General features: G+C 33.0%; 1 protein-coding gene across 7 annotated transcripts in view; it reads right to left on the reverse strand.

The window, feature by feature from the left end:
* DACH1 (dachshund family transcription factor 1) overlaps window positions 1–13,276 on the reverse strand; it is a 368,409-nt gene that overhangs the window by 55,471 nt on the left and 299,662 nt on the right. The window lies entirely within an intron of this gene.

Consider the following 13,276-nt stretch of genomic DNA (forward strand, 5'->3'; position numbering starts at 1 on the left):
AAAATATAATTGAAATTTTAATATAAATAAAAAATAATTAAAAAATAAATTTAAATTTAATAATTTAATTTAAATAAAAAATATTTAAATTTATCCCAATTAATGTATTGGATTTGCATGATATAGAAAGAATACTATGCATCATTGAATTGATTCATAAAAATGCGAAAGTATGCCATACGTTTGTCACAAAAAATCTCTCATCTCTTCTGAAAAAAAATTAAAATCTTGCTAATATTTTAGGTCTCAAACTGTCAAATTATTTTAAAACATACTAGATAAAATTCATCCACTTAAAAAATCCATAGATTTTAATATGCTTAAAAACTGTGCTGTTCCATGCAATTGTTGAGATACAGAAAGCTGCTAACACAGGCATTATCAGAGAATTTAGGCAAGGGATTATATTTTCTATTGCATACTTTAAATATAAATATATGTTGTTTACTGTACATTGCACATACTCAAGGCATGTTTGCAGAGGTTTTCTTAACAATGTCTGGCACAATTTTTTATTTTGCTATTTTCCAATAGGCAAAATAACTCAAAGAAGTTACAGTTATGCAGAATGGTATGAGCTCAAAATAACATCCAAACTCTTATGTTATAATAAATAACAGAAGCAAATTTACACTGAAGGGTAAGACTAGAGAGCTGAACTTACTATGAACTTATTTTAATGAAACTTAAACTCAGAAGAAAAAAAGTCAGACTAATGTGACTTTGTTTTCTTGATGTCCCATGTGAAATAAACTTTGAATGTTTGTTTGGTTGAGCATTTGAATGTTTGAAACAGAGCAAATGTACATTATTATACACAGGAAGTATGAATATTTGTGGATGTGAGATAAAAAAAATGATTGAGGGAATCTTGAAAAAATGCATTTTTGAGAAAAAAGACATTGTAAACACAGGCAATTAAAACATAACAACATATCTCAGTAGAAAAATAAAATGATCACTTGACATTAAAGCATTTAAAAATCTTCCATTACTGAAGAAGTTACCTTTTCTCAATACAGTGGTATACCTTTGTTTCCAAATAATCATTAACCTAGAATCTTTTAAACTGTTAAAGAGGAAATACTAATTGTCATTAACCTACTGATGGAACAACAATGCAGAAATGATAAGACCTTGCTGGGAGACAGAGATCTGTCACTTTTAGTCTGAACAAATCAAAGAAAGCAAATGAAGACAAGTCAGGGAAAGAGGAGAACGGGGGTCAATCTGCTACTCCATTGTCAGAGCTGGGAGCACAACAGTATTAGAACAAAGAAGTGTCCAGGCCTGCCTTTGCTTGTGCTGAGAACTGAGATGTTATAAATTTAAAATAAATAAATAAATAAATGCAAATAAAAATAAGACAAGCTGTTACTGAAAACTCTATAGTATCTGAACAGAGATGAATCTGTGCCTTGGATGTAAGAACTAAATCACCATAATAGGCAAGTCTGAAAACAACACATATCTTTAAACTATTTGCAAATGCTACATCTACTAAACCCATTGTTCCTCATTTTCAAAAATTCACCTGTTTTTTTTCAAACCAGATCTTATCTGAACAGCAGCTGGTTTGGGCCAAATACGTCTAGGATTTTTCACTGTATTTGGTTTGTTGGCATTCTATTTTGTTCTTTCACTAGATAATATGGAAACAGACATCCTGGAAGCTGTGACAGCTATTTAAACAATAATGGATGAACGGATGTAGCCATTCTGTTGTCTGTGTTCCTAAAAGCAAGTAGGATAAGTTGAGACTGGTCACCAATCAGACTGGAGAATGTTTATATTGCCAGGATTTGAAAGCAAGAGATAATGACTGGCTCGAAATACACTTTACAGATTACTGCCTTTCTGTAATCATTTAATGGCTCTTTGTAATGCATCTTTATGTGTTTGGTTTTTTGTTGTTGTTGTTTGTTTTTTTTGTTTTGTTTTGTTTTTCTCTGTAAAATAATTCATATATGTTTGTTTCTAAAACAAGCCCATTCTTAGCATTTGAATGATGAAAGAGGATCCTATTTTTACTGTCATAAATCTGGTAAATATATTTTTTGTGGAAACAATCTATTCCATTTTGCAAATTATGATTTTGGTTTACATTGTCGAATATCCCTCAATAAAAAGTTTTTTCTATAAGTCTGTACTTCACCTTCCTCGGAGTTAGAGCTTTTAGGTTTGAGAAGCTCTTTTATTTAAATTAATCTCTAACTGTTGATTAATATTACAGTGGAAGAAGAGGGGTCCCACATTTACTGATGACAGAGCAAGCAAGCAAGCAAGAGTGAGAAAGCAAGGAAAGACAGAAAGACAGAAAGACAGACAGAAAGAAAGACAGAAAGACAGAAAGAAAGAAAGAAAGAAAGAAAGAAAGAAAGAAAGAAAGAGAGAGAGAGAGAGAGAGAAAGGAAAAAAAGAGTGAGAAAGGGAAAGGGAAAGGGAAAGGGAAAGGGAAAGGGAAAGGGAAAGGGAAAGGGAAAGGGAAAGGGAAAGGGAAAGGGAAAGGGAAAGGGAAAGGGAAAGGGAAAGGGAAAGGGAAAGGGAAAGGGAAAGGGAAAGGGAAAGGGAAAGGGAAAGGGAAAGGGAAAGGGAAAGGGAAAGGGAAAGGGAAAGGGAAAGGGAAAGAAAGAAGGAAGGAAACTTCTTGCTGAGTTCCCATATCATTTGTCTGCTCTATAGTTTCCGGCCTTCAAGATTCACCCTGCACATAAGTAGGAACAATCTGAGATGATAGTGAAGATTGTTACAAGCTGTAAAAGGAAGATGCCAGAAAACTTTTGCAAAACACTTTTCTTCCCCCACCCCCCATTTTTAATGCATTTCAGTTTCATCTTTTTATGTCAAGCATAGTTCTACAGGATACTAAAAATTAAAACTTTGCAACTGTGGCAAACATAGTTGTGTCTGTACCGTTTCAAAGAGGCTGGAGTTCTCATGATTAACAGTGCCATTGCAATTGCTCTCCATCTAGTTCTGTTTGTTGGCTTGATGTGTTGACTTTGCGTTAATGAAATATGACTAAAAGATTAAAAGCTTACAATGAAAGGACCACAGCTACAAAGAATATTTCTTTGATGTATACATTGGACACAATAGCTTTGTACCTTTTTGCCAACACAGATTTGTGCAAATATGTCTTAGAGAACATATATGTCTGCATACCACTCATAACAATTACAGATAAAAAAAAAAAATAAAAATGGTAAGAGTAGTTTTTTACGCCCACTTCGGAGGTAGGCTTAGATGGGGGAACTGCCCCATCTGTTCTGCCTGATTTTTATCGCTGAAAATAAGATATTCTAACTTGATGCTTCTCCTTTTTGGAAAAGAGGAAGTTTTAGCTAATGCATTTCAAGTATTTCTTTAATCCTTTTAAAGAAAATCTAATCCCTACAGCTCATCATTCACTGCTGTATGGTGTCATTGAGCATACTGCAGTTGGAGTTGTCTCCATAGCAGCAAATAGGAGCCAGCAGGAGAATTACTCTTTGAACATACGATTAGGGACCTCTCTTACTCACAGTTCCAGTGCTCTTCTGTGCTGATGCCTTAGAAGCCATTAAGCACAAATGAAAAAGAAATGTATTGCAGGTTAAAATTGGGACATGAGGATTTGGAAACTTGGGATGACTTGACTAGGAGACAGGGACTAATCAAGAATTGAGGAAAGCTGAGCTGAGAAAATAGGAGAGAAGGAGACTCAAGGTGGACAGTTTTGAGAAAAATAATAGGACTGTGATTATGTGTTGAAGGAATGGAGAAAAGAGCGCCCAGAGGAAGAAATTTATATTGACTCAGCAAGAAATAGCAAAATAATAAAACTGTGCTTCTTATTCCAGTATATTTTGTGTAAGTAATACTTGTAGTGTTTCAAGTGCTGTTCTTCAGTGTAAATGAAATTTACTGATGGTGAAATCAAATGTATAAAAAACATGCTCTTTAAATATTGTGCATTTTAGTTTTGTTAAGGAATTACTGGTATAACATCTTTATATACAAATGAAAAGAGTTGGCAAAGTATATCCAAAAACCAAACATAATTAGTGGTGATGTTCCAGCTGTGAGGATTTCTTCAGGCTTTTTGGACTAGATCAAGTTCAGTTTATTCTTCACTTTACGTGTCCCTAGGAGGGCCTCAGTCAATCAGCACAACTTATCTAATTTTCTCTTTCAATAAAAGGATTACTTTAATAACTTTTATCTTATTTTGCAGCCTATTACTGATAAGGGTTGGGTCAAACAGTATTTACTGATTTATTTATTCTAAGGATTTCACAATATTTTAGAATAAATTATCATACATATTTTTAAACAAATATATTTTACTGTTTAATGAAACATTAAAGTGCCAGTGTTACTTCCACATTGTGTAATTTGGCATCATAATATGTAATGTTCCAAACAAAATTATCTTCTTTCTCTGTCATGGTAACAAAGATTATTCTGTTCACATACAGAATTTTTCATACATTTTTTGAAGTGCATAAAATTGTTCAGACTAAAGTAAGATAGTCAGAAGTGATTCCAAAAAAAATAATTCTGCAAATATCTGACAACTACATAGTAGAAGTATCTTGAATACCTGATGGTAACTAATAGTATCTAACCCTGAAGCAATACAAATTTCTATGGAAAAAATAATGGTTAGAAAGGTATAAGAAATATTTTTAATGACTTTTTTAAACAACACATCAGTATAAATACAAGGCACTTGACAATACTGCAACCTGAAGTTCTTAAATAAGAGAACTATGTCCATTATTTCTTTCTTACAGATCATTATATGCTACTGGCAGGTATCAAATACAGATTAAGGCCATCTGTGCTCTGGATGCTGAAAAAAAAGAGAAGCGTAAATGTATTCTACTGGTTCATGTCAAATGTCCCAATTAGTACTCTGCTAGCTGGAGAGTATCATCAGCTAGGCAGTACTGAATGAGTAAAAGAGTGTTTCTTGGCTTCATATCAAGAAGGGCTTCTGTGCATAAGTGTACATGTATGTAAAGGATTGTGCAAGTGTGGTCCGTATAGGTTCATACAAGTGACTCAGCTTTTTTGAAATCATACTGATGGGTGTCCATAATCATCTACACAGTAAAGAAATACCTGGAAAGAAGGAAATTTTTAGTAAGCACATTTGGTTAACTTGTAATACTCTGAAGATGAAGGTTTTATGGTAATGCCTGGAACTGCATTGCATTTACACACTTTTTTGTTTTGTGTTGCAGGTGTTGGGGTTTGTTTGTTTGTTTTGGGGGTTGTTTGTTTTGGTTCATGTTCAGTTAATATTTGTAATATTCACTCTCTTCAGGAAAAAATGAAGTCAGCAAGTCAGCATTTTCAGGAAGTGTATATCTGGCCATGTTGCAATTATGGTGTACTAAGCTACAGTGCTGCTGCTGCTTTGTCACATGGCCCATGTTATTGGTAGGCTGTTGACACCATGAATCGGATGGCCAAACAGAAAATGAATAGACAGTGAATGAAGTGACTGTGCAACACTCATCAATTGTCATTCATTCAACAACACTTAACCAGTCCCACACCCAATCCCAAGGGTGCCGGTGAGCAGATGAGGTTGCCCAGGCATGTTGGCACCCAGTGTAAGGAGGCAACACAAAAGTAAACAGTACTGCACTTCACAAATAAATACGCCATAGAAGTTCAACAGAGAAGTCAGAAGTTGTTTACATATTTTGAATTTATGGTGGCTTAAGCTGGTCTTCCACCACAGAAGTCAGAATTAATTTTTATTATCTGATCAGAAATTATAAAACTGAAACTATTGATAAACTTAGCTATTTTGATAAACTTATGATAAACTTAAGTGTTTTGTTTCAGTTGACATTCATACAGAATGCTGTCATGTTTCTTCTAATGATTAACAGGAGAAAACATCAAGCTCTAGATAAATATGTATAATGCTCAGTGACCGTTCTTTTTACAGAAACCCAATATTCTGAAACACATATGTTTATATTCTCTTATACTTCACTTTTCTGTAAGGCATCCAAAATATTTTAATAACTTCTTATTCTTTATAAGAAAAAATACTATCAAGTACTTATAATATTCAGATTGCCAATATATTAATTAGAACACTTAATGAGATGACCAGTCTGAAAATGCCTAGCAAGGCAGGAACATACTGAGAAAAGCTGATCCCAAGCTTTTTACATGCTAAAATTCCTATCCCACATGTACATCTCACTCCTACAGCTAAAATGAATAAGGTAATCAAAAAAATAAACAGATCAACTCAACCAACACAACTATATGGGGATACTGGGCAGTAGGTTCAGGATTCTTGAGTATGTAAGAAGATACAAATGCAGTCGAAGAAACCCTGCTTGAAAAATAAAGTGATTATAAGACAGTGTTGGACAAGCCCTGAAGACATGTTTCCAAGAGGTTAAGGTAATTCCTGTTTTATCATCATCAGTTCAGTAGCATCCAATCTGTACTTAAGCACCCAAATGGAAATACACACCCACTTTTTACAGAAATATGTGATCTAGCAACTCCAAGATCTTAGCTCTTCTCCTAGCCACTACAGTAATTTACATGAAAGACAAAAGGATGTAAAACATCTCATTTTGACAAATTCTCATCAGTAAGAGTACAGAGTGAGCGTGCTGTGTTTCAAATATGATGAAAATGTATAGTACAGAGGCTTCCTTAGTTCTGGGGCTTAAAATACACATTCACATAAAAGATGGTCAATTATATTTAACTCACTTTTTAAAACGTGCTTTTTCTTTTTCTTTTTCTTTTTCTTTTTCTTTTTCTTTTTCTTTTTCTTTTTCTTTTTCTTTTTCTTTTTCTTTTTCTTTTTCTTTTTCTTTTTCTTTTTCTCTTTCTCTTTCTCTTTCTCTTTCTCTTTCTCTTTCTCTTTCTTTTTCTTTTTTTCACATATAATAAACATCCTTAATATGTCTATCTAGGAAATGGTTCCCGTAGTCAGATGCAAATGTTGTAGACAATAATTGATGTACGCATTTTGGATTACATAGTTATGATATCCTAATAGAAATTTGGCTGTCTGCCTATGGGCGTTCAATATGTGCTTCACAGTTTATAACATCAGAAACACTCTTTTACAGTATTATAGCTACATTTCTCAACCCATTGTCTATAGATTATATCTGAATATCTGCTTCTTACAGAAATCCATAACAATAAACAAACCAAAATACCTAAATCTCAGAGTGCTCAGAAATAAAATTCACAATGAAAAGGCAAGCGTTTTTACATCTGATATGATTCCTCTTGCAATTCATTCATCAAACATCTGCAACAAGCTGCCAGAATGTGTCCATTAGTGAGATTTCTATGGCATTCACTAGCTTGATGCTCCCTGATAGAATAATGTAGAAGTTTTACCTCTAATGTTTTCTGCTCCATTTGAGGCATCCACTTTAAAGTCAGCTTGCACTTACTGCTTTTATTTTTGAAAACAGAGATATGGATTGCATGTCTTCATGTCTTTGAATATGTAATTTATGCTAATATATCAGAATACATATTATAATATATATATTCTTTATGTTTTTATACATTATAGGGCACTGATTCACTATAGGGCACTATATTCAGCACTGATTTAAGATAAAAAATAGTTTGGAGTCATTGTATAAGCTAAGTCAGTTTGGTTTATATTAAATACAGAAAATTAAAGTATTCTGCACAGCAAATATGCCTTGTACATATTGGTAAGTTAAAATCTTTTCCAGGATCCAGTTTCTATCCTTCATAGAAATTATATATTGCATTCAGCCTTTTATCTACACTGTATTATAACATAAAGGAAATATGCATTGTAACTCTACTACAGGAACCAAGCTTTTTACTAATTCTGCTTCACATCAAGATTTATATAAATGCTTTAATATTTTATGGCAATAGCATATTTGAAGAAATATTTATTTAATTCCTTAAGCAATTATAATATAATTGCAATAGAAGCAATGAAACAAAATACAATCATAAGAGTGGTTCAAAAATTCTTTACTGCTTTATGATAATTTATGCATTACTGCCTAAACACACTGAAACAAATAGTACAAGCTTTATTATTTTATCCTGCTGAGCTCATGATATGTTTTTGGATACTTTTATTCAGTATCCTGATAACAGGTTGGCTTTTAGCCCAGTTAGAAAAAGAGCAAGAATTACATCAGGAAATGACTGCCCCAAAAGTTTTTGTGACCGGTTGCACTACAAAGACTGACAAGAGAAAGTCAAAGCAACCTCTGTGATTTTCTTAATTTTTTGAAAAGAGTATTGCTGATGCAGGCTGCTCTTTTATCAAATTCAAAATAAAATAAAATAAAAAATAAAAAAGTAAAATCTAAATTATTCTCTATTTTTTTCAGAATCACTTTCTTTACCTTGTTTTTGTCCCAGCTTTCTATAACTCAGAACATTTTACCAATTCCTACAATCTTTCCCTTCTCATTTTTCTCAGTAATACATATTAGGGTTTTTTGTTGTTTGTTTTGTTTTGTTTTGTTTTAGTTTCCTTCCTTTTTCAATATATGAAGAAATGAGCCTGCTTCTTGAAATGTCAGATCTATCTGAAGACCAGTAGAGAAAAATTACAGTTTAAGAGAAGGAAAAGATTGTTACAGAAATCTGAAAGGACATATTAGCCAAAATAATCTATCTATTTGCAAACTAAAAGAGGCTTGACTTCTCTGTGCATTTATTTTCACATGAAAAAATGTAAGAACAAGGTATAAATTATTGTCAAAACTGATAAGAAAATGGAAAATAATGTCTTAAAAATACACTCTTAATAATGTCTTAAAAATACACTCTTAATTTGTTCCGTTTTCCAATATGCTGGTATAATCCTTATTGGAGTAGTCCTGGATCTTGCTATGGTCATGGATTTTTTTTATTTGTTTGTTTGTTTGTGTTTTACAGTATAAATAATTCAAACCATTGAAGTTGTGTTTACTTGGGAATGCACATAGGAAATAATCAAAATGAAATCCAGTGGTTTGAAATATAATAGCCATTTTACTATGCTACTTTACTGTCACTATGGTCTATAAAAGAAGATGCCACTATCTAGCACCACATCGCTTTCAGCATGGAAAGTAAATAAAGATTTGCTGAATACAAAAGCAACAGGCATCTTAGATATCTAAAAAACAGACCTTCAGCTGGCACAAATTCTTTCAGTTTCATAAAGGAAAAAAGGATTAACCAATGATCTAAGTCTATGCTTAATCTTAATTGCCCAAAATAGTAAGAGTACAGAAGCCATTTATAAGTCCAGGAATTGTCTCACAGTTCTTATACAAACTGTTACATTTGTGTTTCATGTTAAGATCAGAGGAACACATTCAGAGAAACTTCTCTTTAACCCTATCACTGTTTTTGGCTGTTCTGTCTTCATACAGCATTAAAGGTGGATTGTACAATCCCATTATACAGCAGATGTTAAATGCAAAGTACAATAGTCAGTTGTAAATGATTGATGATTCTCTTTACCATTTCAAAATAAACCCTGATTATTTATATAGTTTTGGGCACTGCTTGAAAGCATCATATTAAACCTAAACAATCGATCCATTTTTCAATGGCTTTGTTGTGTAATGTATTATGTATGTTTTTACATTCTTCTGTGTAAAAAGCCCTAGTGTATGAGAAATGTTTAGAGTTTTGAGTGCTCCACCCAGTCCATATGGTAGGTTTGCTCTGTGTGTAAGACTTACCTTTTTCCACCAGGTCCATATGGCAAGCTTAAGCTAGCCAGGGTCTTCTATCCTCCACAGGGGCCATATGGCAAAGGGAACTCAGTGAACACTCATTTACCTTGCATTAATACTTTATGTATCTCTAGCACATGCACATACATGCACACATATACTGATCAGATTGGGTAGAAAAGACTTAGCTTCTGAAAATCCTTTAGCCATATAATCAATACATTTCTAACAATATGTTATGTGATGTGGATTCTATTCTGTTTTATTAAAAACTGACAACTCGAATAATTTATCAAATCACTTGATGAACTTATCTGATGGTTTTAGGTATTTTGACATTTAATTACGCTAACAAACTGGTGGACATTCATATAGACAATTCAGTATTGGTTTTTAATATCACTTTACAAGAACTGAACCAAATGCATTGAATCAACTCACTACCTGTGTATAGTATAGTTAGTGAACATATTCAGTTAAAGATTCATCTCTATGCTGCTCTACTAATACTTCTTTATAAACAGGTTACTCCTATGCCATTAGAAAAAGATACAGGGCTACAACATATGTAAAACAGTGGTATTGGTTTGGTTGATTAAGCAATGGAAACATAAGAACTTTAAATTGTAATTCATATTTTCAAAGTAATTACTCTAAAACCAATACTTGCTATAGCATTTACAACTCAATCCGAAGTTTTGCTGTAATTTTGAATTTAGGAATCCCCAGTATTTTATTTATACAGGAGAGATAGAAACAATTTGTAGCATGTTTATAAAAGCTTTATTACACCTATAAGCTTATTTTAAAATGGAACAATATTCCCCAGCAGTAGAAATTTTGCATACAACTTTTACTTATTTGTAACACAAAACATTATGAAATATATAAAAATGTTGTTTTTATTCATAGGCATTTTCATCTGGTTTCCTCATTTCAGTTTGTGTAAATAAGCACTGCATTGTTAAATGAATATTCAAATGTATCAGAGAACCATCAGTGTTGAAAATGAATGGCATAAAGGATTCAGAACAGGTATGCATGTACGTGTTATCATAGTTCATTTTTGTATATAGCACTTATGTTTTGTTCTGCAATCAATAAAGAATGGAAGTGTTTTCCACATGGAATACATCTCATCATTTCAAAGGAGCCAAACAGCAATACACGTAAGTATTTTAAGAAACCACAAGTATTTTATTAAAGATTTAAAAAGTCTAACTACTATGGTCATGCATCTTATGCATCTTCCTCCTATCTTTCTACTTTTGATTATGGCCAAATACAACTAAAACTATGGACAAAAAAAAAAAAAAAAAGGTGTTTTAAATTTCAGGGATTAATAAACATGACCTCAAACACTTTGCCTCTAACCTTCATCGTAGGAAAAGCATAGCATGTCTTTAGTATTCACTTATCCCTTTTGCTGACATTGTTCTTTTTTGATATATTCTCTGTATATTGTCTTTTGTGTGTTCTGCTTCTGTTTCCACTGTTTCCAATGTACAAAGTATAGATACAAACTTTTGAGAGTTTGAGCAATTATGCGTATATGTGTACATGCATAATTGCTCCTAAATATATATATATATAAAGCACTCACTTTGTAATCACTGAGGTTTATGGAATGCCTAAAAGAAATGAAAGGTTTCTGTCTAGGTTATTCAGACTCTGTAAATAAGCACCTAAAATCTCCACACAACAAAGGAGAGAAGGTAGGTGTCTATCCTATCCTATCCTATCCTATCCTATCCTATCCTATCCTATCCTATCCTATCCTATCCTATCCTATCCTATCCTATCCTATCCTATCCTACCCTACCCTACCCTACCCTACCCTACCCTACCCTACCTTATCCTGTCCTGTCCTGTCCTACAGCTGTAGTGACTCTACCTAAGTAGCTGGACTCTCTCTCTTGCGGCTTTCACATTCACCTTCCTCATTTCATGAATCATGCAAAGAACTAAGAGAACTATCCGAGAAGCCTGTTTTTCAAAAATGTAAAATTCACTTTAACTACAATGGGAAACAGAATAAAAAAGAAGATGCCAGACACAGAGATAGGTAGTAAAATCAAATACATGCTTGTTTAATTCAACTTAGAGATGGAGAACCTAGTCATATATAAAATTATTAGCACACTGTTAAGATACTTGACATAGTAGGATAGACTGCAATTTTAAATACATTCCTATAAAATTATGATTTTATGCTTTGTGCATTATCATTGAGTCAGTAGTTTTCTCTTTTGGGAGAGCATGTTAAATTAATTTTCCATCTTGATTAAATTCTTTGTACATACATATATATAAGATATGAACCTGACTTCATAAATATCATTCAGTAGAATTTTGTTAGAGTTTAGACATATAGATTTGTATTTGAAAACCTCTGAAGGTTACAGGGTGAAACCTTCCAACAATATCTCCAGGTCTTCAGGGACCAAATCCCATTATGTGGAGTTCAGTGAAGAGGGTAAACACTACCATAAAGAAATACAAATTGCACATATTTCCCATTTAGCCAGTGTCACAAAAGTTCAGCATTTAGAATTCTAACCAGTTAGGACTTATTCTTGGAGGTCAAGTACCTTGTGAACCTTGTCATCTCACTGATGACATCATATCCCATCCATCAATTCTTTCAGAATCACACTTGCCATCTGCTCAGCACGCTATAATAACTTATTAGACATATTCACAGGGTAACAATCTGTACAATGACACTGTTATCTTAATGCTGGCACATAGAGAGATAGCAGCCATCGCTTCCCTGTCACAGCACAATTATTCTACCTTCCAACTTTAGAAGTTACTTGGATATTTAAACTTCTATTAAATTTTGTTGAAAAAAATAATTCTCTACAGAAATATGTATTTTAGCTTTGTGGCTTTTTTTCCCATGAACTGATAGATTATGACTATCTCATGAAGTACTAAGTCCAGGTTGATATAACTGTTTTGCACCTTGAAAGTTTTTGTTTATTTTCTGGAATGCAAAATAAATAAATAAGAACATACGACATGATCGAATGCATATAAATAGCAGAGAAATCCAACTACATATCTTCAAACATAGTAAATTTCTAGAACAGCTTTTTATTTCTCTATCTGTCCTAAACAGCTCTTCCTTCTAACAGCAATTACTAGGCAGAAATAAAATATGCAGCCAAACTGCTCATACTAAGCATTAAGACTTTTTAGAAATTAAAGGCAACGTGAGTTTTTGTAGATGCATATATATATATCTGCAGCATTTGTGAAACATGTTAATATCGACCATGTCTACCACAGCTGCTGTCAAAGCATTTATGCCTTAATATAATTCCACTCTAACTCTCACTCAACCTCAAAAAATATTTTCAGAAAAAGGGCAATATTTATTTTGCATCACACAGAATTTATCCTCTGTTCCTTCTTTTGGCTTGTCATTTATTCCAGCTTACACTGTGATCAACATTGTACTAAAATAAAGTCAAGTACAACAGCCGCTCTCTGCCCATCAAAACTCACAGACGTCTGCCAAGCACTTGTAACAGCTGGTGTTACATTAA

This window comes from Anas acuta, chromosome 1 (assembly GCF_963932015.1).
Source record: "Anas acuta chromosome 1, bAnaAcu1.1, whole genome shotgun sequence".
Taxonomy (NCBI): Eukaryota; Metazoa; Chordata; class Aves; order Anseriformes; family Anatidae; genus Anas; species Anas acuta.